The 27,100-nt window shown below is 46.7% G+C and overlaps 1 protein-coding gene and 1 long non-coding RNA gene across 11 annotated transcripts in view; both read right to left on the bottom strand.

Annotated features, from left to right (window-relative positions):
* CAMTA1 (calmodulin binding transcription activator 1) overlaps positions 1–27,100 on the bottom strand; it is a 223,662-nt gene that overhangs the window by 180,057 nt on the left and 16,505 nt on the right. The window lies entirely within an intron of this gene.
* On the bottom strand, positions 13,935–21,029 carry LOC115498048 (uncharacterized). The gene is made up of 2 exons (XR_003963585.4): positions 20,813–21,029; positions 13,935–20,178 (listed from the first exon to the last, which is right to left on the bottom strand). It is a non-coding gene; the product is annotated as an uncharacterized lncRNA (long non-coding RNA).

The raw sequence follows: 27,100 nt of genomic DNA, 5'->3' as shown, positions 1-27,100 counted from the left end.
TGACACCCCCACCATTTTGGGGCCCAAAGTGTTGCCTTCCCTTGGTTTGCAGAGAGCAGGAGACAGCCCACAGCCCACGGGCTGCTGCTGTGCCCCTTACCCAGCCAGCCTGGCTGAGCTCATCTCTGCAGGAAAAGGCCTGAGGGCAGCCCTGGGAGCACTGTCTGGTGCCACAGGACAGTAAAGGCACCGAGTGGGAAATGCTTGTGGTTTGGGAGATGCTCGCCTTGGTTCTCTGCATGGCACTGAGAGGTGGGATCGCAGGAGGGGGCGATGTTTTCATTAATAATGGTGTCTCACCAACCATCTGCTAAAGGTCCACACTATTAATTTAACAGGAAAAAAATGGAATAGATTACAGTTTTCAATTAAAGTACACGATGTCTCCAAACTGCAATCTTAATTAGATATTATAGGGTGACATTTAGGAATCCTGAGCTGTGATGGCTGATCAAGTCATCTGACTGTGACGGTGCTCCGCAGCACTGCTGGGGCCTCGTGCACCCAGCGCCGTCAGGAGAGCTGCCTGCCCTCAGATTCCAGTGCTGGAGCAGCTCTGACAAACTCCTGGGGCTTAAGGATCACAGTGGTGAAACCCATGGCAGCTTTGGCACAACAAAGAACCAGCTGGAAATCAGAGTGGACACAGTCCCAAAGCAAACTTATGGAAAGGGGCAGAAGAAAGGGAAAAAAGTAAACAAAGAGAAAAAAAATAGAAAAGTAGCAAATGGACAACTCAAACACTATTTTCAGGGTTAAACCTAATATGAAAAAACTAGATTTGGACAAGAAATTATTTTCTCCAAAACACATGAAAAGGAGAAGGAAAAAAAAAAAACCCAATCACGAGCACAAGCAGTGACTAACATGCACTGGAGATGAACAAGATCTTCTCAGCTCCTTCACCTGCTAAACACATGGACAAGAGCAAACTGAGACACACACTGGGTCTTTAGAAAAGCAAGAGCATAATAGGGCACAACTCCCCAGCCATGGCTGCCCTGAGCCACTCGGAAGTGCTGTTAGTCACAAGTAAGAGCAAAGTCAGCCCTTGCATCAGCCCACGCCTAATAGGATTAGGATGGATTTTATCTTCCATTTAGGCCACACACTGAGGGACAGTTAGTGAAACAGAGCAGTAACAAATAACGCCCAATCCTGAGTTACTGCAAAACACCCACAGGTCATTATGTGATTTTTTTTTTTAATGACCTTGGACTAAACCCTTGATTTAAAGAATGATGCACACTGGCATCCTGCTGGCACTGCTGGTTCAGTTCACTTGTCCTCTGAAGCCTGAAAGAGTCAAATATGCAATGTGATTTTAAAAAAATCACTAAGTTATCTGTGTTTACGATGCATTAATTACAGCATAACAGCAAAAACCTCAATTATTGTACACAATTCTAACAGTCACATGGCTTGAAAATGCCAAAGTGCATTCCCTTGCTCCAGAGTGAGCATCTACCCTCAGAGATGCTGCCCTGCTCTCAACTCCCACAGAAACCAGGAGGACCATGGAATGTTCTGCCGCTCTCCTCCACCAAGTGGCAAAGTCTAACTGCATCCTGGAGGATGGAGCAGATCCCCTGGGAACCTGCCCAAGCCGTGGCTGGTTCCTCCTGCCCTGGGGGACACACCAGTCCTGCTTTCAGCAGTGGGACCACTTTGCCCAAGGAGGTGAGAACACCAGGCCTGCTCCATTTGCCTTCTCCAGCATGGAGACAGCATCAAGCCCTTCCTATGGAAGGATCATTAAAAGGAAAATATCCCCAGAAATTGCCCCTTTCTACATACTCCTCGCTCTCATACGCTCTGACATAATAATGTGCCACAGTCCTGCAGAACTGTCTTTTCAGCATGTTTTTGCATTATGCCTAATTCTGTCAGAGTTTTTCAGTCCCACGTAACAACAGCTCAATGCCGAGTCAGATATAAATCTGGCTTAAGAGACTCTCACCAGGAATTCATTTAAAACTGTAAATGTTAAAAGATTCTGCTGCTGATTTATGGCATTTTCTTATTTCAAACAGAATTAAAATCCTTCTTAAAATATACATATTCAATCATGATAAAAGCTGCATTCAAATGATGCTGCTGGTCTGACTGAGAGCCACAAAAACCAGAAATCTGGGAATAGCCGGAGAATCCAGGAATAGCAGGGACTGGGACATTATACTGGTTCAACCAATGCTCTGCTGTCATGCCACCACCTCAGTCTCACATCTTAATTAGTGCAAACAGGAGTCCTGGATGCTGGTGCTTTCATGCTCCATCTATCCCACTCCAGCCCAAGCACAAGGATCCCTTTTCCTGAAGATCCAGTTGAACAGAAAAGTTGCTGTACCTGAAGTCATTAGTTAAAGGGTTTGTTCATTTTCCATTGTTTACACGGAAGGCTTTCCCAGCTCTGTCAATACCACACAAGTGTCCCGTATCATTGTGCAAACAACATTTACTGTTAAAAAAATTACCCATGCTACTCATTATCATCATTCCTATAAGAATTGTTCATGTCTTGCATTTGTGAACAGAGAACACGGTAGAGCCTTGAGTTGCACAGCACAGCCCCATACCCAAGCGTGGCCAGGCTGACAAAAACTCAGTAACAGTGCCTGGAATGAAGCTGTGCAGCACCAGTACACTTCACAAAAGGGTTTTAAGCATTAAAGATGCCAAAAGAACCACAGTCTATGAGAGGGTCATGGCTTCTGGCTGTCCTTCCTGGAGGCACATTGCCCAACCTGTAAAGGAATCCCTAATCTCATGCTGCTCCACTGAAATAAAAAATCTAAATGGAAGGACCAATATCAAATACAAAAGTAAAAAAGTAGAAATAGCCAGAAAAAGCATTATTCAGATATTTATATAATTAATTGTTCAATATTCAGAAGCCACAGAGCCATTAGCAGAAAGCCAGGGCTCTCTACACTGTACTGCAGGAGATGCCTCTGACACCTCAGCGAGTGGTTCTGTCCCAGGCCCAGCTCAGGGGCTGACGGCCCAAGCCAGTTGTGCTGATGTCCCCAGCTCCTGCCTGGTGCTGCTGGGTTGGTTGGTTTTGGCAAGGTTTTTTGTTTTGGGGTTTTTCTCCCCAGATCTTCCGTGGTAAATTCACAATCACAGATTACTCTGAGTTGGAAGAGACCATGAAGGATGATAAGTCAAACTCATAACTGAATGACCCATATGGGGATTGAACTGTGACACTGGCATTATTCACCAAATAATCTCAGGGTCACTTTGATGGATTCTTCACAAAATCAGGAACAACATGTCCAGTTGCTGGAGGCAGCTCTCAAGGGGCAATCAGCTCCAGCAAACTCACAACACTCACAGCTGTCATCAAACCATCCTCCCTTCCGCGGGGGTATGAAAAGGAAAACATTCATGCCCCATGTCAGGATCCAGCCATGATGATTAGCCAGGGCCTGTGGCCTGGGGGGCACAGCAGGTCTGCTCCCAGAATGGCTGGCAGTTGCCAGCTGGCTCCCATCTGTGGGAACTGCCCCTCTGACCCAGAATTATTGTGTGTGTTGGCATTGCATGGAAACAACCATAAAACCAGAGCAGCATCAGGGAACTGTAAATTCCTTGTGAGTTATTTTCAGACTTCCAAAAGTTAAGTTAATCCTCACCTTTAAGAGAACATATAAGAAAAAAAATGACAAGCCAAAAAATGACCAGAAAAAAAGATGTTTGTGTGAAAAGAGCCATTTCTCATTCTGAGCAGTGCCAGGACAGCAAGCTGCCCAAAGTGCCAAGGATTCCCTGTATTTATCCTTGGAAAGGGGCTGACCAGAAGGCTGATGAAAGGCAGGGCTGATGCCATGTCACAGCAGTGACCTCTGGACTGCCAGCCCACAGAACACTGCTGCAGGCTGTGCTGGGGCTGCTGTGTCCTTTCTCACGGACAGGAGCCAGCACAGAGCATGGATGCTGCTTCCCAAAGGTTAAGCACCACAGGCGATTTCACGCTCTTTATATTTCTAAGTGTTGATTTTTGGTTATTTTTTTCAAATAATCATAAATCCCAGCATCTGCTCCCAGGGCAGGAGCCCTTTGGCTCTGTGCTCAGCCAGGGAAGGGAACGTGGCTGCCAGTGGCTGCTGCAGGTGTTATTTTTAGTGCGACAGCTATTTACCAGCTCCATTCCCAGAGGGAATTCAGGGAGTAAAAGGGATGCTGATGCATTTCTTACTAAATATAGAAAAGGGGGCGAGCCACCACACGCTGCAGACTCCTGCTCCCACCAGGATGTGGCCTCAGCCAGGGGGATGCAGCCCCAGTGGTGCCACCCCGGCACAGGCTCCCCATTCACCACATTCAGCTAACCTCCGAGCTGGTGTTTGGAAAAAAGCTTTTTAAAAGTAGCTCTTATAACTAATTGGCTTCACTTTGAAGCCCTGATCCTGTAATGAATGGCTCCCGAAATCAAACAAAGCATTTTCAACACCAACAAAATTGCCTGTTATGAAAAGCAGAACGTTTTTAGGGTAATATTGACTTTAACGCTCTGTCAAGGCACATTGACAGCAGGATGAAAACAGCCCTCCCTCTGTTCACCCAGCTCAAATCCAGCTGCTGAGAGGGGACCCTCTCAGAATATTCATACCAGGCTGTGCTTTACATCCCCAGGAGTGGGCTCATTTCCTATTAAAAATATATACCTTAAAAAAATTAAAATCTTGCTGATAAAAGAAAGGGATACAGTTTAGAATTAATCTGCTCTTCTCCGGTTTTAAGCCTTTAAAGTTCTAGAAAGGCAGTTTTGACATCCAGGAGTTCTGCAGGCCCAGACAGATGGGGATTCCTGGTTGAACTCCTTTTATATTTCCTTTATTGCTTCATATTTACCAACGACCTGGAAATAAGCAGTGTGAAGGTGCCACTTGAACATGACAGAAGGCATTTTCGAGTGAGGCTCAGACAGGCTGGAAAACCAGCCCAGAGCCCTGACCAAACTACAAACTGGGCAAATGAGTGACACGACTGAGTGCGTGGGATGCAAAAATCACAAGGTAATGGGGATTGGAAGAGCAAGATGCATTATTCATCCAGCCTCTCAGGGTCAGCTTTACTGGCATTACCACTGAGTGAGGGCATCGGGGCATCAGGGCACAGCACGGTGGACAGCTTGGATGCACCTGCATCACCGTGAGCCACACTGGTCACCCCAGATCCACTCTGTGCAACCACCCAAATCCCACCCACGGGATACAGAGAGACCTATGTATCCAAAAATCTATACATCTTTATACAGATACTCAAAACACACACTCCTTGGAACACTTTATTTCCCTCTACAGTTTCCTGAGACCATTTACAGAGCAGAAGAAAAATAGTTTAATGAATTTAAGTGCAGTTAAGTTAGGGAACACCTAATGAAGTCACACCTTAATTGGGTATAACTGAGAATGTTTGGATTATGAACTGCAATTTCTGGTCACATGGAAATTAGCAGCTCCCTCCTCCTGGAGCAACCTGCTGAGAATGAAGTGCTGGTCACTCAACACCTGTTACAGCTCTCTCTGCTTCTATGGGGCAAAGCACCAAGGTTCCCCCTTTATTTCCCAATCCAGTGAGGTTTTCACTGCCTAACTCGGCCCTGATTTACCCAGCAGCTGTCTGACAGCAGTGCCAGCTCAGGGATGCCACTCTGGAGGACACCAGAGGCAGGCTCAGCATCCCCAAGGGCAGCCCAGCCCCAGCTCTGGAGGGGCCAGCAGTGCTGCACAGGGATGGCATCCAGGCGGGGACAGTGCCACAGGGGACAGCCTGGCAGCCCCATCCCAGGGATGGGCTGTGTGCCAGGCCCAGCTATGCTCCAGGAATGCTTCAGAACTGGGCAGCTCCCAGACCCTGTGCATTGCACTGCCAAGAGGAGTCCCTGGCATGTGCAGACAGCTTCTTGTCTGCACTTAAAATACTACTTGATTAAAAAAAAAAAAAAGAAACAAATCATGTTTTGTGGGACTGGGAGCATCAAGAGCAGAAATGGCAGCAGAAGCAATGCTTACTCGAGCCATGCTGCCAAGCTGAAAACACTTCAGCTGTGCCTGTGTGTGCCCTTGACTTCAGCTGGTGTGGCTCCCATTTGCTTGGCTCCAAATGGGGAGGAAAAATGCCATTTCCTCAGTGCCTACCCTGGAGCACTGTGAGGAGTGGTGAAGAGGAAAGGCTGCACTGTTCCAGATACACAAAGAATACACAGAAGTAGAAAAACGTCATCCCATCACTTAATATATGCAAATTATGTTAAATATTTCATTCATTAAATGGCTCAGGTTATTACAGAATTGTACCTTAAGCTGTTCAGAAAGTTCATTCTTCTTGCACTTGCTCAGTAACATGAAATAACTGACTGAAATGAATATTTTAGAGTTTGTGCAGACAGAACATTTATTAACAATCCTTTCCCTCTCAGAGTCCCTCTCAGAAGGAGGTCACAGGCACCATGTGACTTAAATTATCCAAAGGGAATGAATTTTGGTTTATTTTTAAAAGTTTGGTTTATTCCCAGTTTGGAAGAGCCCAACAACCTGGAAGGACGCAAACACAACCCTGCTGGGAGAGAAGAACAGACACAGAGCTCTTTCCCAAATACCAGTGGGGAGAGCCAGGGGAGAGGAAAGCATCCACAGAATTTGGGGATTTTCCTTACTCTAAGCCCAGACAGCTCCACTGCTCACAGGGAAACAGCTCCTGCAGCAGCCCATAACGTGCCACGGGCCCGCTGGGATTTCACAGCAGTAATGTGAAGTGACAGAGCTCTGGCTCCTGCCATCCCTGGGCCGGCCAGACAAGGGGGAAGGGGCCACTACAGGCAACTCCAGCTGCTTCCAGCCTCACCAACAGCCCAGGCAGCAGCATCCTCCCCCATGGAGGCAGGCTCATTACCGGCTCCAACTAGGGGAGCAGTCCCAATTAACCCACCAGCACATTCCAGCAGCTCCCAGCCCCGTGGTCCAGCACGCAGACATCCCCTCCTTGGGGCAAGGGCAGGACACAACATACCCCAACACACACCCAGGAGACTGGCATCACACAGGCAGGGGCCCGAGGGGTAACACAGGCAACCTCCACCACCCTCCACGGCAGCACCTCCCACCACATCTCCAGATGACTTTCCTTTCACACACCATGGGCAGCTCCCAGGGAAAACCCACAGGGCTTCAACACACTCCCAACACAGTGTGGCAGCCATGTCTCTGTGAACTTCCAGCTTAGAAGAAACAGATGGATAAAAATAATTATCACTGCAATGGTGGCTCTGGCATCTAAGTCAGTCCCTGGCCAGTGACCTGGTGAAGGCGGCTCCCTCTGGCAGGAGCGTGTCCCTGGGATGGAGGTTTACAGCCTCAGCAGACACCCTGCAAGGTCTCATCAATCTCAGCTGGGAAAAACCTTTCCATTTCCAACAGGAATATGCAAACCAGGCTCCGCACTGTAAATCTTCCTTCGCGGCGCTAAGGAGATAAGTAGGACCTATTAACCTCCCATGTTATTTCCAACTTCATTATTGGAGCTGACACAGGGAGAGCACGCGGTGACGGCTCTTTTTGGCAGAGTGCATGTAAATCGCTTTCTCAAAGGAAATTACTTCTCTGGGCTGAATGTTATTAATCTAAATTCTCCCTTAGTCAAATTGTTGCCCGTAATAAATATGGAACAGGTTGCTACGCTCATCTCCGAGGGCATCCTAATCCAGCTGCAGGTTTTCCCCTCAATTCGAAAGAGCTCCTGAGGATCTCCTCTGTGAGAGCAGATTCGCCCAAGGATGGGACCATCCACCCCAATGTCACTCAGCAAGGAGCACCCTGTGATTCCATAATGAAAATGTATTTTGGCCCTGCCTGCATCGCATGCTCCAGCAGAGAAGTGTGAGCAGGAGCAAGCCAGAGCCTATGAGGCAGAGGAAGGGACACAAGGCATGCCCTTTTTCTGCAACATGATGTGCTGGCCTTCCATGGGCAACACCTTTCATGGCTGGTGCTTCATTTATGTCAGATTTGCTACTGTTAAAGCAGCTCAGCTCACAGCGTTTAGGACTTTATGCTCTTTTCCAGTGGATATACACTTGATATCATCCTTGTGCAATTAAAAAACCCTGGAGTTGAAGCACAAACAGGTCAAAAACCCCATAAAAAACAGATCCAAACCCAAACTGAACTGTGCCAAAGATGGAGCTAGGAATTTTATTGCAGGGTATTCCTTCCTTTCATTGAAAGCCAAGTCCTTGCCAGTAAAGATTTTCACAGACATCCCGACAGAACACCCCTCCACAAAAAAGCTACGATCCCTTCTGCTCCAAGGCACACCCCAGGTATGGAGGGAATTTGGAACACTATAAATCCAGTGGCACACACAGCTCTTCTCATTTGTTACCAGCCAAGTGTGAAAATGTTAATGAAGGCAGCTGTAATAATCTACGGGAATTTCCCAATTAAGATTTTGTTCACGTCCGCCAGCTCCCACTCCAAGGCAGCTTTGGAGCATCCCCCTTCCACCCAAGAGCAGCCCTGATATCCAGGCTCCATGCAGGCACCCTCACCCAGCCACCCCGATGAGGGAAATCACTGCCACTCTATTAACTCCAACTTCTACTGCATGTATTCCTAGAAGAAAATGAATGCAGAGAGATTTTAAGTGTGTGCCTACCCCCCTACACGAGTATGTTTGAAATATAACACACTGACAGCACTGAGTCAGGCAATACCACCACATCAGCCACTTTTACTGAAAAAAGAAAAAAAAAATTAAAAATTAAGTTTTGGGGGTGGCTTATGGCAGCCCTGGCTCGTGGGAAGCTGTTGCTTTCCTGGTTCAGCAAGGCAAACCCTGGGAGCCTGTCTGGGTGTTGGGAGCACATATCTCTCCTGGAATAGCAGAAGGGAAAGAGACGCCATGATAAAATGAAGGCATCCTCACAAATAAATTACTTTTCTACCACAGTCGTGTGATTTTTAATTTTCCTCTAATTTCAGGACTGCAGCACTGATATAAAACCCCTCTAAGTGTTTTAGGGAGATGGTAATGGTCCTATACTAAAATAATTCAACCAACACTATAATTTTAGTACCACTATCAAAATGAAATAATGGCTGTTTACTGTGTTACACCTTTCAAATGACCTTCATTTGAATACAAATTGTGGCTCCAAACTCCAAAAGCCGCTCCATTTCAGGAGGCAGCAAATTGAGGATGTTTACCCAGGGTTTACTCTGCCAGCAGATTCCTTGGCATAACTACAAAGGCCAAATGTGTTTGGGGGGGGTCTTTTCCTGTGAAGTTGCCTAAGACCAGCCTAAAGGACACACCTGGACCTGACCAGAAGCCTGAGCCACAGCCCTTCACTCTCCAAGCATGATGGGAATGACACATTCTGTTTTATCTGAAATATTTATTGGTGATGAAACTGTTCACTCACAGCTCCCTCCCTCCCAACCATCTCACCCTAGACAAAGAACTAAGACTACTCTGCCAATAATCAGGTACCCAGAAGAAAGGAAGAGGTGAATGGTTCCTGTCTCAATCTGGGCCTTGAAAACACTTTACTTGATTTTATTTTTTTATGGTCAGGCTCTGTCTGCCCATCACACTGGTTTTGGGGCAGCCACCTCTGCCCAGAGAAGCTGTGGGTGCCCAGGTGTGGGGACAGACCTGGGCAGCCCTACAGGTGTTGTTCCAAACTCCTATGGCTGTGTGGAATTCACAGCTCAGCCCACACAGGCAGAGCAGGGGTGGTCACAGGCAAGGATTTGCAGAAAAAATTTCATTACAGATATTTGCTGATATTCATTCATACACCTGGGAACCCCAGTCTATCACCAGCTATTTCACTCTAATAATGAATTTCTGCCCTTTCATCAACATTAGTCAGAACAAGCTCTGAGAAAATTCCCATTTGGTGCCAGGAACATAACAGAAAACATTGACAAGAATGGCAGCAAGCAAAGCCAAGCAGTGTGCCCAGCTGCAAGGCAACACAAGCTGCCACCACTCAAAGTTGAGCCCTTCCAAGATCACTCCAAAGAACGGGAAAAAAAGTACAACAAAATAAAGTTTATCTTTAAGGTGCCAGAAGTTCTGCTACAAACTCCCGTCCTGTGGACACCAAAGGGCCATGATCCCACGCTCAAGAGCATTCCCTCCTCTTCCCCAATTCCCAAAAACCAGTGGTGATCCAGGCACCAGGCTGAGCGCTGATTTTGCTGCTGCTCACAACCCAAGTGCTACAGTGGGAAAATCCCACATGCCGAAAATACGGAGTGTCTGTAAACACTCCTGTTCCGAGACACCTACGTGTAATTACTCACGATGAGTGAGGAGGAGGAAGAAAAACCCACTTTTTGTTTTTAATTCTCTTCTTTGTGCACAGGAGCTACTGCAAGAGAAGCCCCGGCCAGCCAGCATCTCTGGAGGGGAAGAGCAGCATGTGGCCACAACAGCTGGAGCGAGGGCAACGGTGTTTGGACAGCAGTGCCATTTTGGGGCAGCAGAAAGGGAAATCCCTTCTATAAAGGATGATCTCTGCCTTTCCTTGGGAGATGCAGCCTTCCCAAGGGCAGAGCCATGCCAGCAGTGCCCAAATGGAGATCTTGACCCAACACCCACCTCCGCTGTGGTGACATGTGGAGAAACAAAAAGAGTTTAAACAAAAAATGTTGTATAAAACATCTGAAAACGAGACAAATTAGTCATTAAAAATTAATTTGGGAAAATTACAGTCTTGTTAATAGACACTTTGTCGTGACTTTGCATGTTCCTTTCCAGGCAGGAGGGAGGAAGGGGACTCAAAACTCATTTTACTGTATTTCAAAAACTGAAGAGGTAGATACCCATGCCTTTGGAAGCCTGTGCTCCTCTGCACCATCCAGGTGCTGGCAGCACGGCCCTGTATGGGGAGGTGCCAAACAATCTGACCAGGGCAGGTGAGCACCTGCAACCCTGTGCTGAAATCCCCACCACGAACCTGCCTGTGGAATGCTCCAACGTTATTTTCATGTGCTCAACAGTGAGGACTATGCCAAAATACTCAAGGTCAAGAGACCAGCATGGTTCGAGGCAATCTGCACCTCTTAAAACAGTGACAAATATGTTATTTAATTTTAATGAGCTTTTTTGCATCTCCAATCTAATTACAGCATTATCAAGCACTGCTCTGAACTGCAGGTGGCTGCTCATTACTTGGGGTAAGGCTGTCACAAGCATTTTTCATGAATACTAAAAACTACCTCGTTTCACCACCCGCTCTGAAATATCCCCAGCTGATTACTCCACTTCTGAATGTGGGGTTTGGTGTGGTTAAGAGAGAGCAGCACACACAAGCACAGATTTATGTGCCTGCCCAGCTCCTCTGGCCAAAACCCTCAGGGGAAACGCCACATCCACCAAAAATAAGTGAGTTTTGGTGTGCAAGATAGTCATGCCAGAAGCGTCCCCCAAAAGCAAACATCTCCCTGTTCTGCACACAGCAGTGAGGACTCCCTGTGACAGGGCACTGAGGAAAACCCCTCATTTCCAGATGGCTTCTTAGTTTTTGCTTTCAACTAAGTGGGATTTTTAAATCATTATCAAAAACAAGGAAAATTCCAATGTCAAAAGTATTTTGGCAAGATCAAAATTCTTCCGTTTTCCTCTTATAAGCTTTGCAAAAAATCAGATTTTTCCGTTTTCTTTTTTGGCCAGTTCCTTTGACCACCTCTCCTCATGTCCGCTCCATGCAGCTCAAAGCTGCTGGAGCTCACGTCCAAAAGGCTCAGTAACCAGCAAGAATCAGATATTTTAATCCTCCCCAAATCCCCTTTTCCCTGCACGGTTTGGTGAGCACAGGCAACAAACAAGTGATAACGAAACCCCAACAGCAGCTTTTCCTCTTACAAAGCAGGAAGGGAAGCAGGACACCCCCCCTCAACAACCCCAAATCTTCATCCCTCAGGGAAACAGGAATCGCCCAACTCACCTTGGATTGCCTTTTCCTCCTCAAAAACAAACCTGGTCCAGCTTGTTGCAGCCCATAGGTCTGCCTGACCAGGAGCATTCACTGGCATCCAGGGGGGCACAGGGTGATGGCAGGGGACCGAGGGCTGAGGGCATACGAGGCTCTGCACCGCAGGGACACCCCAGAACATTCTGGGCAAGCTCCAGGCTTGTCTGAGTTCCCCCGGCAGCCTCATCAGTGCTGACTAACAGCAGCTGGGAGAGGCCATGGCATCTGGGGCTGAGGCAGCTGGGCAGCAGCACCTGGGCCACCTCCCACATGCCAAATATGCACGTGTGCATGAGTGTATGCAGGTGTGTGTGTGTATGCATGTGTCTATCTGTGTAAGTACGTGTCTCTCTGTGGTATGCATGTGTCATGTGTACATGCGTTTATCTGTGCAAACACATGTGTATTCATGTTCTGGCATGTATCTCTGTGCCTGCATGTCCATGTAACTGCACACACCACACACACACAATCTTCTGGCATGTGTCTCTGTGCCTGCACATCCCTGTAACTGCACACACCATGCACACACACACACACACACACACACACACGCATTCTGGCATGTGTCTCTGTGCCTGCACATCCATGTAACTGCACACACAAGACACACACACACATTCTGGCATATATCTCTGTGCCTGCATGTCCCTGTAACTGCACACACACACACACACGTGTCTCTGTGCCTGCACGTCCCTGTAACTGCACACACAAGACACACACACATTCTGGCATGTATCTCTGTGCCTGCATGTCCCTGTAACTGCACACACACACACACACACACATGTTCTGGCATGTGTCTCTGTGCCTGCACGTCCCTGTAACTGCACACACCCCCCCACACACATGTGTCTCTGTGCCTGCACGTCCCTGTAACTGCAAACACACACACACACACACACACGTGTCTCTGTGCCTGCACGTCCCTGTAACTGCACACACCACACACACACACACATGTGTCTCTGTGCCTGCACGTCCCTGTAACTGCACATACACGCACACACACATGTGTCTCTCTGCCTGCACGTCCCTGTAACTGCACACACACCCCCACAGAGCAGAGCTGCCCGAGCACCGCCGCTCCGTGTCTCCCGGCACACGGAGCGCTCCCGGCGCCGCTGCGGCAGTCCCGCCGTGTCCCCCTGACCTTGCTGCAGAGCGCAGCGGCCCTCGGGACGCGGGATCGCTCCGGGCTGTGGGAACAGCCGTGCCCGCTCGCTGGGCCGGGGGATGCCATCGGGGACCCCCTTCGCAGGGACCCCGGGGGATGCCAGCAGCGGCTGGGAGAGCACATTCCCTGCGGAGCGGGGCTGGGGAGGGCCGGGATGGGGCACGGGCGAGTGAGGAGCTGTGGACAGACCTGCCTGCCTTTGCCCAGCCCGGTGCCCCCCGGCCGCTTCCTCCGGGCCCCTCTCCAGATAAGCGCACTGACTTTAGTTAAAGTGTGTGCCAGCTGCAGCCCCGCGACCGGAGCAAGCAGAGATGTGGCGTTGAATGATAATTAAATACATTCGCATCATCTGTCATTTTTTACTGCAGGTGCCGGTGTAATAAATCCGAGCTTGACTCTTCTGTCAGCTGGCAGCGAACATGTTTTAACACCAAATCCCGGGGGAAGAATTCAGAATGGCTTGGCCTTGCACAGGGAGGAGCTGCCTGTAACAACGCCAAGTGGGTAACGCATACTTGATTGCTTTCATAGTATTTTTATTATTTTGGTGACACGTGCCTGATGTAGCGTTTCAACCCCACTCCCACAGGGAAGACAAACATTTCTACCACTGTCCTCCTGCCACACCCCAACCCTCCACACACAGCCCCGGCTCTGCTCTCCTCAGCCCCTAGCGCTGTCCCAGCATCTTGATGTGCCTGTGACCTGTTAGGGTTATTAGGATTTTGATCAAAGAGAAGAAAAAGTCAAAAGAAAAAGAGAAACAGGGAAAAAAAAGCATATTAATTTAATTAGAATGACAACTCAGAAAATTAAATATTTAAGTTACTATGTTGTAAAACCTAACTCATCCCTCTGGTGCACAGTGAAGGAGCAGCTCTGTTTCCCCATGGATGTATGCAAACTGCTCTGCAGTCATCCTGTGGAGAACAGCAAATCCTTCACTGCAGGTACTGCTGGGACACCCCTTATGACACTATTTTCCACAGGCATCCACACACCTGTGATGCAGCACCAGCCTGTTCAGTGTACTGACACTGCAATAATGAACTGTTTCAGTTTGAAGTCGATTTATTATTTTACCAATAGTTTTCTTCTCCTTGCCTTCTGCACACGGCCCAGGTGATGCACAGATCAGGTACAAATCCAGGTGCCGCAGGATGCTCCTGCATCCAAGCTGGTCCAGGTCCCATAAAGGACAGCCAGGCCTGGCTACAGGAACCAGTCCCTGCAAACCCAGGTGGGAAAGCGTGGAGTGCAAAAGGAGAAGCCAAAACCCAAATGAGAACAATCCTCCTGATTCTCACTGTGGAGCACTGGTGCTGTGGTGTGCCATGGCTGGGGCTTGCCAGCTGCACCCACTATTTATAACCCTGGCACTTACACAATTACAGCTCTACAACTCATAAGACAGGCCTGGAAATCAAAGCGTTTTATTTACCCAGCCAAAGCTTTATCGGTGCAGTTGGCTTTCCAATGAGGGAAGTTGTTTATGAAGCACTTCCTTGTGGATGCCTGTCTGCCTTCAGCTGCCCTGAGCAGCATCTCCCTTCTGGCAGCACAGGCTGGTGGGAAACCCAGAGGTAAATCCTTTGGCAGCACTCTCCATCTTCCAGGACTTGATGCACTTTTATCCTAATAAAGTCCTGATTCTAATTTGAGGCAGAAAATGCAACTGAAGGGGCAAACAGCTGTGGGTCCTGCCCCAAAGTGGGCACAGGTGCCTGCGATTCCCCCTAGGTGGTTTCTACCCACACTTATTGGGTGCTCCACTCCTTGTTCAGTTTTGACTTTGTCATAGTATTTTGCCAGCTGTATGTGTGTCCTGGAGGCACACATCTTTTTTAACGAATTACATTAAATTAAATCATAAGTAAGCTGAGTGGCTTCAGAAGAGCAGAACCCCCCTTTTGTATGCAGAACAAAACCCGGTGCTGCCTGCTTTGCGGTTTCCTTGGCAAGCACACAGCTCTGCTCAGCTCCCCCCTCCTGGAGCAGCAACAGCCCTCTAACATCATCAGAACACAGGGATGATTCTGAATTCAGGGACAGGAATCACCAACACTGAACTGACAGCATGGTTACAAATCCCTTTCCAGCCACAGACTGTCCCAAGATAGGGTTCTTGTTACTCTCCCCACCATATTCCTAAGCACGTAATCCCCAAATCCAGGATCCACCAGTGCCAAAAATTCCTGTTGTGGGTTTGCAATTCCCCCCACCAGCACTACTGCCTGCAGCATCACCCTGTGCTTTAAACAAAAGCATGGTTTTCCTTTCATTAAAAACATTCCCAAGGATTAAAGATTTGGAGGCCACAGTAAAGCAAGTTAAACATTTACTTTCTATTAAAACATCTAAATGAGAAGATTAAAACCTGTTTTACATTTAACAGGCAAAGTCAAATCAGCACAGGAGCAGCTTAGTGCGTACTTAGAGCCAAGGCATTCTGATGTGCAGAGGTAATCAATTTACAGAGGGAGGGATTTCCTAAAACTACTCAGAAAGGGGTAAAAAAATACCAGGCATACATTTGAACAAATCTTTCCCTTCTGTCCCCATGGCTGCCTCCCGGAGCTGTTTTGCTGCAGCTCCAATCAGCTCGCTCCCACTGACAGCTCTTGCCCCAGATTCCCCCATAAAATATTTTCACAGCTGATTAGTCTATTTAGCACGTTGCACGCTTAAGCTCTTTTGTTTATTTTTCATTTGAGATGGCAGGAAGAGACGATCCAGTGGAATGCAGAAGGGGGTTATTGACTGTCTTTAATGGCAACTGTTTGCAGGAGTAGCAGTTAGAGGTCACAGAGGTGACGCAGACACAGCTGACTGCTGCAGGAATTTCTGCTCTAATTTTCTAACATCCAAACAGACTCTGCCTGGTAACAGAAACCACTGAACTACAGCTGGTTTCTGCCAAGGCAGAATTCCCAGGGGAAGCTGAAAGTCTCCCTTTACAGGGCCAAAATCCAAGTCTATTTGTATTAGCCTGCAGCTGATCTAACAGCATTCGGATACAAGACCAGCTCTGTCCTGCCATGCAGGTGCTGAGGCAAAGCCCCCACTGCTGCCAGGCACCTCTTCCACAGTGTGTATTAGCCAAACTTTGGGATCACCCATCCCACCAAAAGGGTTTTTTTGAGATGCTATTTCAGATGAGTGCCAAACCCACAGAGTAACACAAAGCACCAGCACTGCTGGACACAATCCTCCATCTAAAGACCTGCGATCCAAACCCAGGTACTGAACCAGCACTTGCTGTGATGCCTCTGTGGCCGGCAGAGAACCCCACAGGGACTTGCACACAAGATCTCAGTCCCAGGTTTCCACATAAGGTGCTCTGATGCAATGAGTAGCTGATTTGACACCCCCTCTCTACAACAGCTCCATCAGTTGATCCTCCTGCCCTTAAAAGGAAGGGATCAGAGCTCTCACACTCCCATGTAACAGAATTAGTTAATCCCCCTTCATGTCCTAGAGGTCATCCCAAAGAGAAGTTTCTTCATCAGTTATGTAACTCTCCATTTCAAAAGTTTATTTAAAAAGTGAAAAGCAGAAGAACGAAGTGAGGGGCAGAGGGGATGTGTGCAGCCCCCAGGGTGGAGGGTTTACTTTTAAATGATCACACACAATTTCAGGGTGAAGCAGCACACAGCTAAAGGGAGAATCACGTGCTGCTTAACTGGCCTTGTCAGACAAGTTTTTTGGCATGAATATGTATTATGCAAAAGGAATAATCCCTTTAACTAAAATATTTGAAAGAGGGTTGCACAGCCAGGAACCGAAGGGAGGTTTTGCCGTTATTTCTCATCTGATTGCACCGAATAAAATAGTCCAACTTACAAAGTATTTTAGGACAGAACTTGGACACTGTCTCTACTTGCAAGCAAACGCATTTTGCCACTTGTGCAGGCTAAACATACTACATGCAGACAGAAAGTAGCTGGGTGGCTCCAAGGCTCGCTGGAGAGAAGCCATGCGTTGGACACGGATAATGCTGACAGGGGAAGGGTCCCAGCACCAGCCAGGAGCAGGAGGCAGGGAAACAGCCCTGGGACGCTCTGCAGCAGCCGAGTGTCAGTGTCAGTGCTCACACACCACAGCGGACACGGGAGCCCACCAGCACGGAGCGAGGCGCTGCGAGCTCCCACCGCGGCCTCCCCCGCGGCCTCCCCGGGCACGGCCGAGCCGCGCCGGCGGCTGCCCTACGATCGCCGTCTCCTCCAAGCCCTGATCTTCCCTGCAAACCTGCACATTCAGTGCCTTCGCAGCACCCTCCTGTGGGGATTCCGCGTCCGTACAGACACGGGGGCAGCTGCAAACGGGCCGCGATGGAAACTCTCCTCTTCCTCCTCCGGCGAGGCGCGGGGACAGCAGCTCAGGCCCGCGGCTCCGAGGCCCGCAGCTCCGGCAGGCGCCACCGAGCGAGGCCGGTGAGGAGCCCACAGCACCGGGGCCACCGGCACGGCCCGGCACGGCTGCGCCCCCGGCACTGCCCCGCCGCTCAGCTCGGCCTGCAACCAGCCAGCGTTGTTCATCTGTAACCTACTGACTCGCAAAGCCGAGCAGTCACAGGTAATTACAAAAAGTAGTAAAAATGAATAAATTTCTTTGCAACAATCTCTGACATATAGAAAGTGCTCCTCAGCTCCTTCCCTGGGGTGTGCAATTGCCCCCCACGGAGTGTATCACTGCTTAAGAACCTGCTCTTAAAACCAGGAAACCTTCATTTAGCAGCACCTCGTTTGGAACCACTTTTACATTAACACTTTTGTTTTCACGGTGATGCTGCATTTTCGTTCTGATACTCTAAAGCATTTTTGTCACAAGTTGCAGTGATTTTACACAATACTTTGCACCTCAATGAAAACCAAACTGCACCTATTTTTAAGAGAAGACCTGAGAAAGTTTATAATTATTATGTTACAAAACAATTTAAGTTTGTTTTTTTTTTTTAATTGTGTTTTATCTACAGTCTTAATGTACAGCATTCAGAGTGGTGCCAAGATACACAAACCCCAGATATTGCAAGAATGCTGCAAAATTAGACTTGGATAAATCTGAAATCTGAATCACTGATTACCCTCCAGGTTACACAGTAATTTAACATCCTTCAGCATGTGGCTTGCAAGAGAGCACACGAATCAGTTCACTTGTGCAATGGGCAGTAAGAACATGGATTCATTTTTGAAGCCTCTCACACCATATTAGTTCATCTTAATAGATGCTGCTTCTGTAGAACAAACTGAATCTTTTGCTTCCCAAATGAAGGATTTTCAAACAAGTCTGGCAGATGAGCATTAGGTGAACACAGAGACACTACAGACACGCCTCTCCAGTTCAGAGAGAGGCTCTAAAGCAAGGCAAGAGCAAATTGTGGGAGAGATGATAATCCCTCATCTAATTTTTCCTCCACCTAACAAAAGAAGCTCTTTCCATACCCTCATTGCCTGGCAATGACCACTTTCACCTATCAGGAGTGGCACGTTGCTCCCATCCCTGGTGCACTCAAGTATCCTGTCATGGAAAAAAACAGGCCCTAGAATCAATCAGACAGAAGCTGTCAGAGAAGAGTATCTAGTCTGGAAAACTCAGGTGCAAAACTGCAATTAAAGACTGCCTTCCCATTGCCAGAAAGCCTTTCCAAACCATCATCCCGGTCAGGAACTAAAACCTTCATTCGAAAGTTAAAAATTCATTGCACTTGTCAAAACTCTGAGAAAGGAAGAGCTGCTCAGCTACTAAATTCTGAAGACATAACTGAGCCTTGCTCTTCCAGGGCAAAGAAAGGCTGAGGCTGATGGGAAGCAGGTATGGAGGCTGGAGGCAAAGGCAGAAAATCCATCCAGAACCAAGGAAGGCAGGGAATAAGACGTGGCAGAACAGAGCAGGCAGAGTCGTAGCAAGATGAACCAAGCACATTATTTTTGTTGTTACTGTACCATGAGGTCTGTGACCAGGGAAGGCAGGGATTAGGTAGGAGAGAAGACTCTCATCACTACCAGATGTACAATGTGACTTATTACTACCAACAAAAACTACAGCACCTTCCCAGCGGCAGCAGCAGGAGTTTCTCGATGAGAACACTCCATTTCTACCTTGAAGAATATCAATTCTTCCTTCACTACCCAGCCCTGCTCAGGGGATAGTAGAGCTATTCCCAGCTACAAAGAAAATGTGTCCTAAATAAACGGAGAAGAGAAAGGCAAATAAAATGTTTGATAATAAAGTCCTGAAGCTGTAGGCTTTTACAGGAGGGAAATAATCTCCACAACTGGAAGGACACCTCTCCTGGCATCAAGGTCAGCACTTCTTAAGGAATGGAGGCCACCAGGCAGCACAGACTGGCTCCAACCCAAGTGGTACCTCAGGAGCAGTTCCCTGGCTGCTGCATTCTACATATCCCCAAGAGGAAAAGTGAAGCCACAGCATAAACCCTGGCTATCAGATCATACATGGATCCAGCTACTGAATCAGTAATTCCTCAGCCCACGGCCCTGTAACACGCGAGGGTGGAGGGGAACAAGAAATTAAGAGAGGGACCTGGGTGACAGGACAGCAGAGCTTCTCACTGGGAACACATCGCATGACAGGGCACCTCCCAGGCCCCTCGCTAAGAATGGAGAAAAGCAAGTTGTAGTATTTGTTTCATACGTTCATCACAACAGGAACATCAGCCAGATCTAGACTAGGTCCAAGGGATAATCACTGTAATTAGCACTTCGTTCATATAATTACCAGCAGACCCTGTAACATTTTACAATGGAGGTAATTACCCACATTTTACAGCTGAGGAAACAGATACAGTGCAGGTGAGTAACTTAAAAGAAATCATCAGTGAAACTGTGGCACAGCCAGAGGCTGCAATTATCCTTATTCCCAGCCAAGGCTCTCCCCAATAATCCATGCTGAATTCACTTCTGTCTTGTGGGAAGGAATCCAGAGAAAATAAACACAAACTGGAATTTCCAATGTCTAGAAGAGCTGAAAAGCAGACAAGCCAAACCTGAAGGAGAAATAAAAACACATGTTTATCACTGAGCATTTTCTGAGCTGAATGTGCAGCTAAGAGCAGGGGACAGGCAGAGGACCCTGCTCTAGCAGACACAAAGCCAATGCAGGGGTGTCAAGGGCTACAGTTCTACTTCTGAAGCAGAGGAAAAGCAGAAGCACAGGAGAGGGTCAGGGCTGGCTGCCCAATGGCGCCAGCTCAACCCCTCAGCCATCAGAGTCCTTAATGCATGTCGAGAAGTTAGAGATTAAAGCAAGAGCAATAATTAAATTATTTAAGGACTTTAAAAACCAACATACACCCAGAGCAGCAAGCAGGGTGATAAGCCTGAGAAATTCACCCCCAGCCTAAAGAGAACCTCCCTGCAGAGCGGCTGCCAAGGATCACAGTCCTGCCCCAACAGCCAGGAGGCCAGAGCAGCACTCAGGCTCTGCTCTGGAAAAGGGGAAGGAATTCCCTTCCCCTCTGAGCACAGGAGCAGTGGGAGCAGCAGGATCCATGCCCAGAACCCACCAGCCCTGAAACGTCAGTAGGGTTAGCTGGCACTTGGTCAGTTTATTGCATAGGGTCAGGTGCTGCATGGAAATCTGTGTTTTCCCAGGCACAGTCTTGGGCAGGGGATACAGACCTGTCCTGTACTTTCATCCTGCACCTCTGGATGAATTTCATTGTTAACAGAAAACGGTGTGTTTATGCTGACCAATACATCTGATTTTCAAAAGCAGACAGACCAAAGTGAGCAATTTGCTGCTGCCTATGTTTTATTAAAAAAGCAGCACATGCAGATGACACACAGATGTCTATTAGGTTGAATAAAGCAGATTAGGTTAATCCAACCCCAGCTGCATTACCTGAACTGCAAGACATGCAATGCTCTGAGTCTTGTATATGTGCCAAAGATTTCATTTCAGCCCTTCAGCCTTCTGTTAAGGTTAACAGATAAAAGCCTCCAGCAGCAGAAGATATTGCATAGATTTCAAAATTAAGACTTGTTTCAGGAGTGGATGTTGTCAACATTCTGGCTTTGAGTAACAGAAAAACCTCGTAAGCAGGAACAGATCTCTCAATAGAGTATTCTCTCAATATCTAAATAGACAAATGTTTTGCTTTGCAAACATTTTGCAGCATTTGTGTAGTTCTTTGATTAAGTGTTTGATGAAAACATGTATTTGAGTTACTGCTCAGTGGAAAACAAGCTCAGTAAAGTGAATTAAGTTCCATCATCTCTTGCCATCCAAGGGTCAGCTGTTCCTGCTGTATCCTGCAGCACTGCAGCAAAAACTTGGGGACAGATTTTACACTGGGGCAAATAGCAGTGCTATTGCTGGTCAACAAATCAGCTTTTCCTGCCAATATTTACTGTGTTTTTAAGAGGAAACTGGGACCAATTCCTATCTCTCCCTTCCCAAAGACTGTACCTCCTCCTCCCTCAGCAGCTCTAGCACCCTGGAAGCCCATGCAATAGCTGAACAGGCATAACCCGTATTATTTACACCAATTACTGCGAATAACCATCTGCATCTAACACAATACATGGAAATATCACAACAAAGCATGCATCACTCTGTCATCCCACCACCTTGGCAGCTACACCCAGAGAATGCCATAGGTCAGAGTGCTTACCTTATGAAAGAAGGCAGGATGGACATGACAAAACATGAAATGAGACAAAAAAAAAAAAAAGAAACAAGACATTCTAACCATCTTTTAAGCTGTTTCTTTTTATTGTTGACTCCAGTTCCCAACATCAGACATTTTTATTCAATTTCTTCTTTTTCCCTGCTATTTGTTCTAGAGGAGGCAGCCAACAGTCAGCCTTCTGCACAGGGAAGGAGATTTCCTTCAGTATCCAGACATTTAAATAAAGGTTTTTAAGAACTGCTGCCCTGGAAAGTCAAGGCATTAATATCTAAATGCTGCCAGCATAAAATATGTGTTATGAGGAGAAAAAGTCTTCAAGGGGTTTTCTTGGGCAAGGTAAGTATTTTTTCCCCACTGAGTTTTAAAAACCCTGTTCTAGAGAATGGAGAAATGGCTTAAGATGGTTTCTGGAGGATTCTTCTTCTCGGGATGACAGGTAGCATTAAACCCAAGCCAAAGCCAAATCCCAGCTATCCCAGACAGGCTCGCTGAGGAGCAGCAGTCTGCGTACCAGAACTGACAATTCCTGGTCTACAAAAACAATTACAGCTAAAATTTTGAATAGGAGGGGAAAGGAAAATCCACCTGAACGCTCCAAATACTGATGGAGGCTGGGACAATCCAGCACAACTCATGGCCACAGGGTCAGAGAAACTCACAGAATAACACACAGACGCTGGGCAGGGAATTCTGTGAATATTGGATCTGCCACTATTTTTAGCAGGCAATTCTGCCACACAAGGGCAGTTTAAAAACAGGGATCTTGTGGTTAAGCACAGGGATCAGTGCTGGAAATACCTTTCTCAGGCAGGGATGCCAATTCAAACCTGTTTCCTGGATCAGGTTCTGGTGTTGATGGTGCATCCCCACTGTCCAGGTAGAATCTGCTAAGGCTGAATCCCTCAAGAATCACAGAGGACCCTGGGGGAAGGAGATAACTCAGGCTCAAGCCCTGGAGGTCAGCAGGACCCCCAGAAAGGAGAGCAGAGCCAAATGCAGTCCAGTTTCCTTGGGGAAAGGGTCAGCAGGAAGGTGTTCAGGTGAGCTTCAGGCTCCTCCAGAGGCCAGGCACCAGCAGAGCCCAGTGGCACTACGTGAACAGCTCACTACAATTTTAATCTGTAGTCCTAATGAATGATATAAAGTTTTATAAGCATCAACAAGGCTCTGAGAAGACCTAAATCCATTTCAGTGCTCATTTAGCAGCTTCATCTGTGTGCAATTAAAACTTCAGCATTAAATGTTAGAGAATAAAATAATGAGACACTTAAAAAGTAATCTGTACTTCAGTGGGCTGTGCTCAGTGGATTTCATATGATCATTTACCAGATAAAAATAGAATCTGGCCAAAATCTGTCTTATCCACTGCTTCCCTTTCAACAGGAAAATGGAAAGAACCAACTAAGCTTTGGGGGCTTTGCCATCCCACGTACACACAATGCTGCTTCCCTAAGCACAGTCGTGCCTAAAGCACAGCTCCAAGCATTGATAACTTCTCTTTGGGCTCCAATGATAACAGAAAAATAAATGCAAATTGAGTTTCAAGTGAGATTTTCATTTTGGTCTGAAGCCTAATCTTTTATTAAAACAGCTATCAGTTTGGAGCTGATGGTTAGGAAAAGTTAACTTCAGGACAGGAAAAAAAAATTTAACAGCAAAGAATAGCTCTTATTTGTAAATGTATCTGAAATGCTCCCAAGGTTACTTTAACTATAAAAGTTGACTACAGGGGGACTTGGATGGGCCATGGACAGGCCATGAGAATGGGTTTTACTGAACAAAAGAACTGTAGAAAAAATGTGAATTAAAAGAAAAGATGTACATAAAATATCAAAATAGATTGAGTGGGAGAACACAGATGAAAGAGGTATTATACAGGCAACATACACACAGTTAAACTTAAAAGAAGCAAAACCAATGAAAAATATATATTTTATTAAAAACTGAAATAATGTTTATTCAAGAAAAGGCAACATTGCGCATCCTCATAGAAAAGAAAAAAGACATCTGGGGAGGTCAAAGAACGCTACAGTTTAAAATGATGAAATGTTACAGCTTACACACCAAAATTAAAAATGAAATGAAATTAAAAAAATGAAATGGTTACCAAAGTAATGCAGGTCAAGGGATCAAAGGTGAAGGGTCACACACTATTAAAAAGAAATCCAAAAGGGCGTCTGCATCAAGATCTCTGCAAAACAAAGGAGCTTCAGTGAGTAAAACTAGAACCTTCTATGGAAGCACATCAAAGCCCTTGCACTCCACACCCAGCCCACAGCAGCACACTCAGCTGCTCTCCTGCACCGGTGGCTACTGCCCCTCCTTCAGCCACTGACCCTCCTGCACCACACTGGGCAACTCCTGTTCCAGCCACTTTGGCTTGTTATTATTAACCTCCCTGCAGACAGGCTCCTTAAAGTTTTCCCACTTCCATGTTGGAGCATTGGTTTCTTGTTTCACAAACTGTTTTCAGCACTGAGGGTACAAGGCTGCACAGCCCAAGCCTCACCTGCAGGTCCCGCACTGGCACTGACCCCTACCTGTGCGGAGGAGGCTCTGCTTATGTCAGAACACTCCTGGCTGCCAACACAACTGTTGGATTGCTGCTTTTCAGAGAAAGCTTGACATGCTTTTTCAACAGTTTTCTTTATTCACTGTAACTGTGGAAATCTGGTAATTATTGACACACACACACACACACTGAATCCCTCACATTGTAACATATTGCTTTAACACTCCAATAAAAAAGTAATTCAAATGTGGTTTCCAAGACAAAGGCCTCTCCTCCTGGAATTTCAATTACACAGAAGCTATAAAACAACCTTTGGTACCCATTTCCAAGCAAGATGCAGTCAATTATCTATACTAAATTTATGCAGAGAACGTAATATTTACATCAGATAACTTTTGGAGAAAGACAACCACCAAGGGCATTTCATCCCTCTTCATTCCAGCATCCCTCCCCCTGCCTGGCAAGGCATTAAGTTTTGGGAGACTCTTATCTGGACCAAACCAGCCCTGTGCTTGAAGCCAAGAAACACACTCCCTGCACAAAACCCTGCCTTTGTAAGGAAAAGAAGCCCCCAGTGTCAGAGATCATGATGTCTTAACACTGAGATGCAGCACAAGGATCTAATCTGCCTGGATGTTTATCCAGAAAACATCTAATCTTTCCATGTCATTCCTGCTTCATGTGTGTCACAGTCAGGAACCTGCTGGAGAATGCAAGAAGGTCCATATTCCCCCTCAGCAACCATGTCTGGCAAACCCTCCTGCTAAAGGTACTGCTTGTTTACCTTAAAATTCAGTTCCTGCCATTATTTCCAGCATTTATCAATTCCACTTTCTGTGGGCCAAACCAGTAAATCCACGTTTCTGCTGTTCCCTCACTGCTGTGCTGGGCTGCCTCATCTCACCACAGCTCACACTGCAGATGTGCCAGACAACCTCAGTATCAAAGAAAGCAGTTTGGGAACCCAGCAACTCAACAGCACAGACACAGACTTCAGTGACTCATCAGATAATTAAGTCTGAAGGCATCAACATGAGTTGTCTGACCTCAGAGGTGCATGACAGGGACATGCCTGCAAGACACACCAACATTGTGGGGCTCCCTCACAACTGCTCAGTTAACAGAAAGTTTGAAAAGATTAGTTTTAGGCAACTCCAGGAACATTTTAGCCCCGGGACAACAATGATGGGGCACAAACCCACAGTGGGACACAGGGCTCTCCAGTGCCTGGCCCAGTCCAGGGCTGTGTGCTGCAAACAGCCCCAAGCTCCTGCAGTTTGTCAACAACAGGGCATAGACAGCAATACAAAGGAATGAGCACAGAGACTTTGTTTTTCTTTCCCCCCACTGCAGTGGATTATGCCCTCTCCTGTTGTCCCTAGTACACTGTCCCCCACAAAGACCACTGCTTCTTTCCCTCTTTTCCTCAGGCAGTGTCCCAGCAGAAGAAAACATTTGCTTTCATTGGCACTAATTTTTCCTTCATATCTAATTTTGCTTTCTATTCTAAATTCTCTGATTTTTCTTTTCCAAATGAAACAGGCACCCTTAGAAGCAGCAAACCTGAAACCAAGATGACAGGATTTCAACCCCTTACAAAATATAATCTCCTCAATTCCCATTCATTTGCCAAGTAAACCAATTCCTGTGTACATGCCAGGCCCTGGCAGAGAGAGTGAGTTTCTAAAGTGACTTTGTTGTACCATTTTCCTTGCATAACATGGAAGTACACCTTGTGTAACACCAGTATTTTACTCAGTGCTGGGCAAGCCAGAGACACAGACACACAATGCAGTGGTACCTATCACTACTGCTGGCATCCCTGCAGATAGGTAAATACTAACTGAATTAATCCACTTTCCTGACTCCCTCATGTTTCAAGAACAGTTTCCATAACTGGTAACTCCAACTTTTTATTCCCCACATACCAGATTCCACTTTTTCTTTTGATACTACATTTCAGGATAACCATGTACAGTTAACAAGGACGAGCCACAACAGAGGACACAGCTTAGGAAAAGCACACGAGGTCCATCAACTGGAGGAAATAATACTCCACCTTATTTTCCCACAAGACAGACAAGGATTTGGACCCACTTTACAGCCACTGTCCACATATCCGGACACACATTTGTTTCTGCTGAGCTACAGTCATCTACAATACCCACTCTTTGGAGGAACCTGGAAGTGTCAAAAAACCCTAATACCACTGACCAATATTCAGAGGTACTTTGACAGGTTACTAATGACAGACAGTTAAATACCATCACCATTTTATACTTTGTGTACAAAATGCTAGAACTATGAAGTTTTATTTTCTTTAGGCCATCATTAAATGTAAAAAACTTAATTCGTTAATTTAATTTATTCAAAAGACTTTAACTTGGAGTTTAAAAAAAAAGTCACGAGGGCAGTGAATTACTCTAAACCCTCCACCTGTTTTGCTGTGCTTTACAGCAGTCACTCCAGTTCCAGCACTCTGACGTACTAACTGCCCAGCATTACAAGATCAGCTCTTTTTCACTGACCTTAACATGAAACAAAAGGAAGGGGAAAAAGCCAGATTTTCCTAAGAGGAAGATGAGGATCTGTTTGAGCATGAACAGGTATTACTGCCTTTGTTCAAAATCACCTGGATAGGTAGGTAACCTTCCAATATTGCTCAATCCTCAGCCTGCTCACAGCAGTCAGCAGGGCTATAAACACAACCGAGGAACTGCAAACACAACTCCTGCTTTGCACACTAAGCAAAGCACAGAATTT

Source organism: Taeniopygia guttata, chromosome 21 (assembly GCF_048771995.1).
Source record: "Taeniopygia guttata chromosome 21, bTaeGut7.mat, whole genome shotgun sequence".
Lineage (NCBI taxonomy): Eukaryota > Metazoa > Chordata > Aves > Passeriformes > Estrildidae > Taeniopygia > Taeniopygia guttata.
This window is presented reverse-complemented; position numbering and strand designations above follow the sequence as displayed.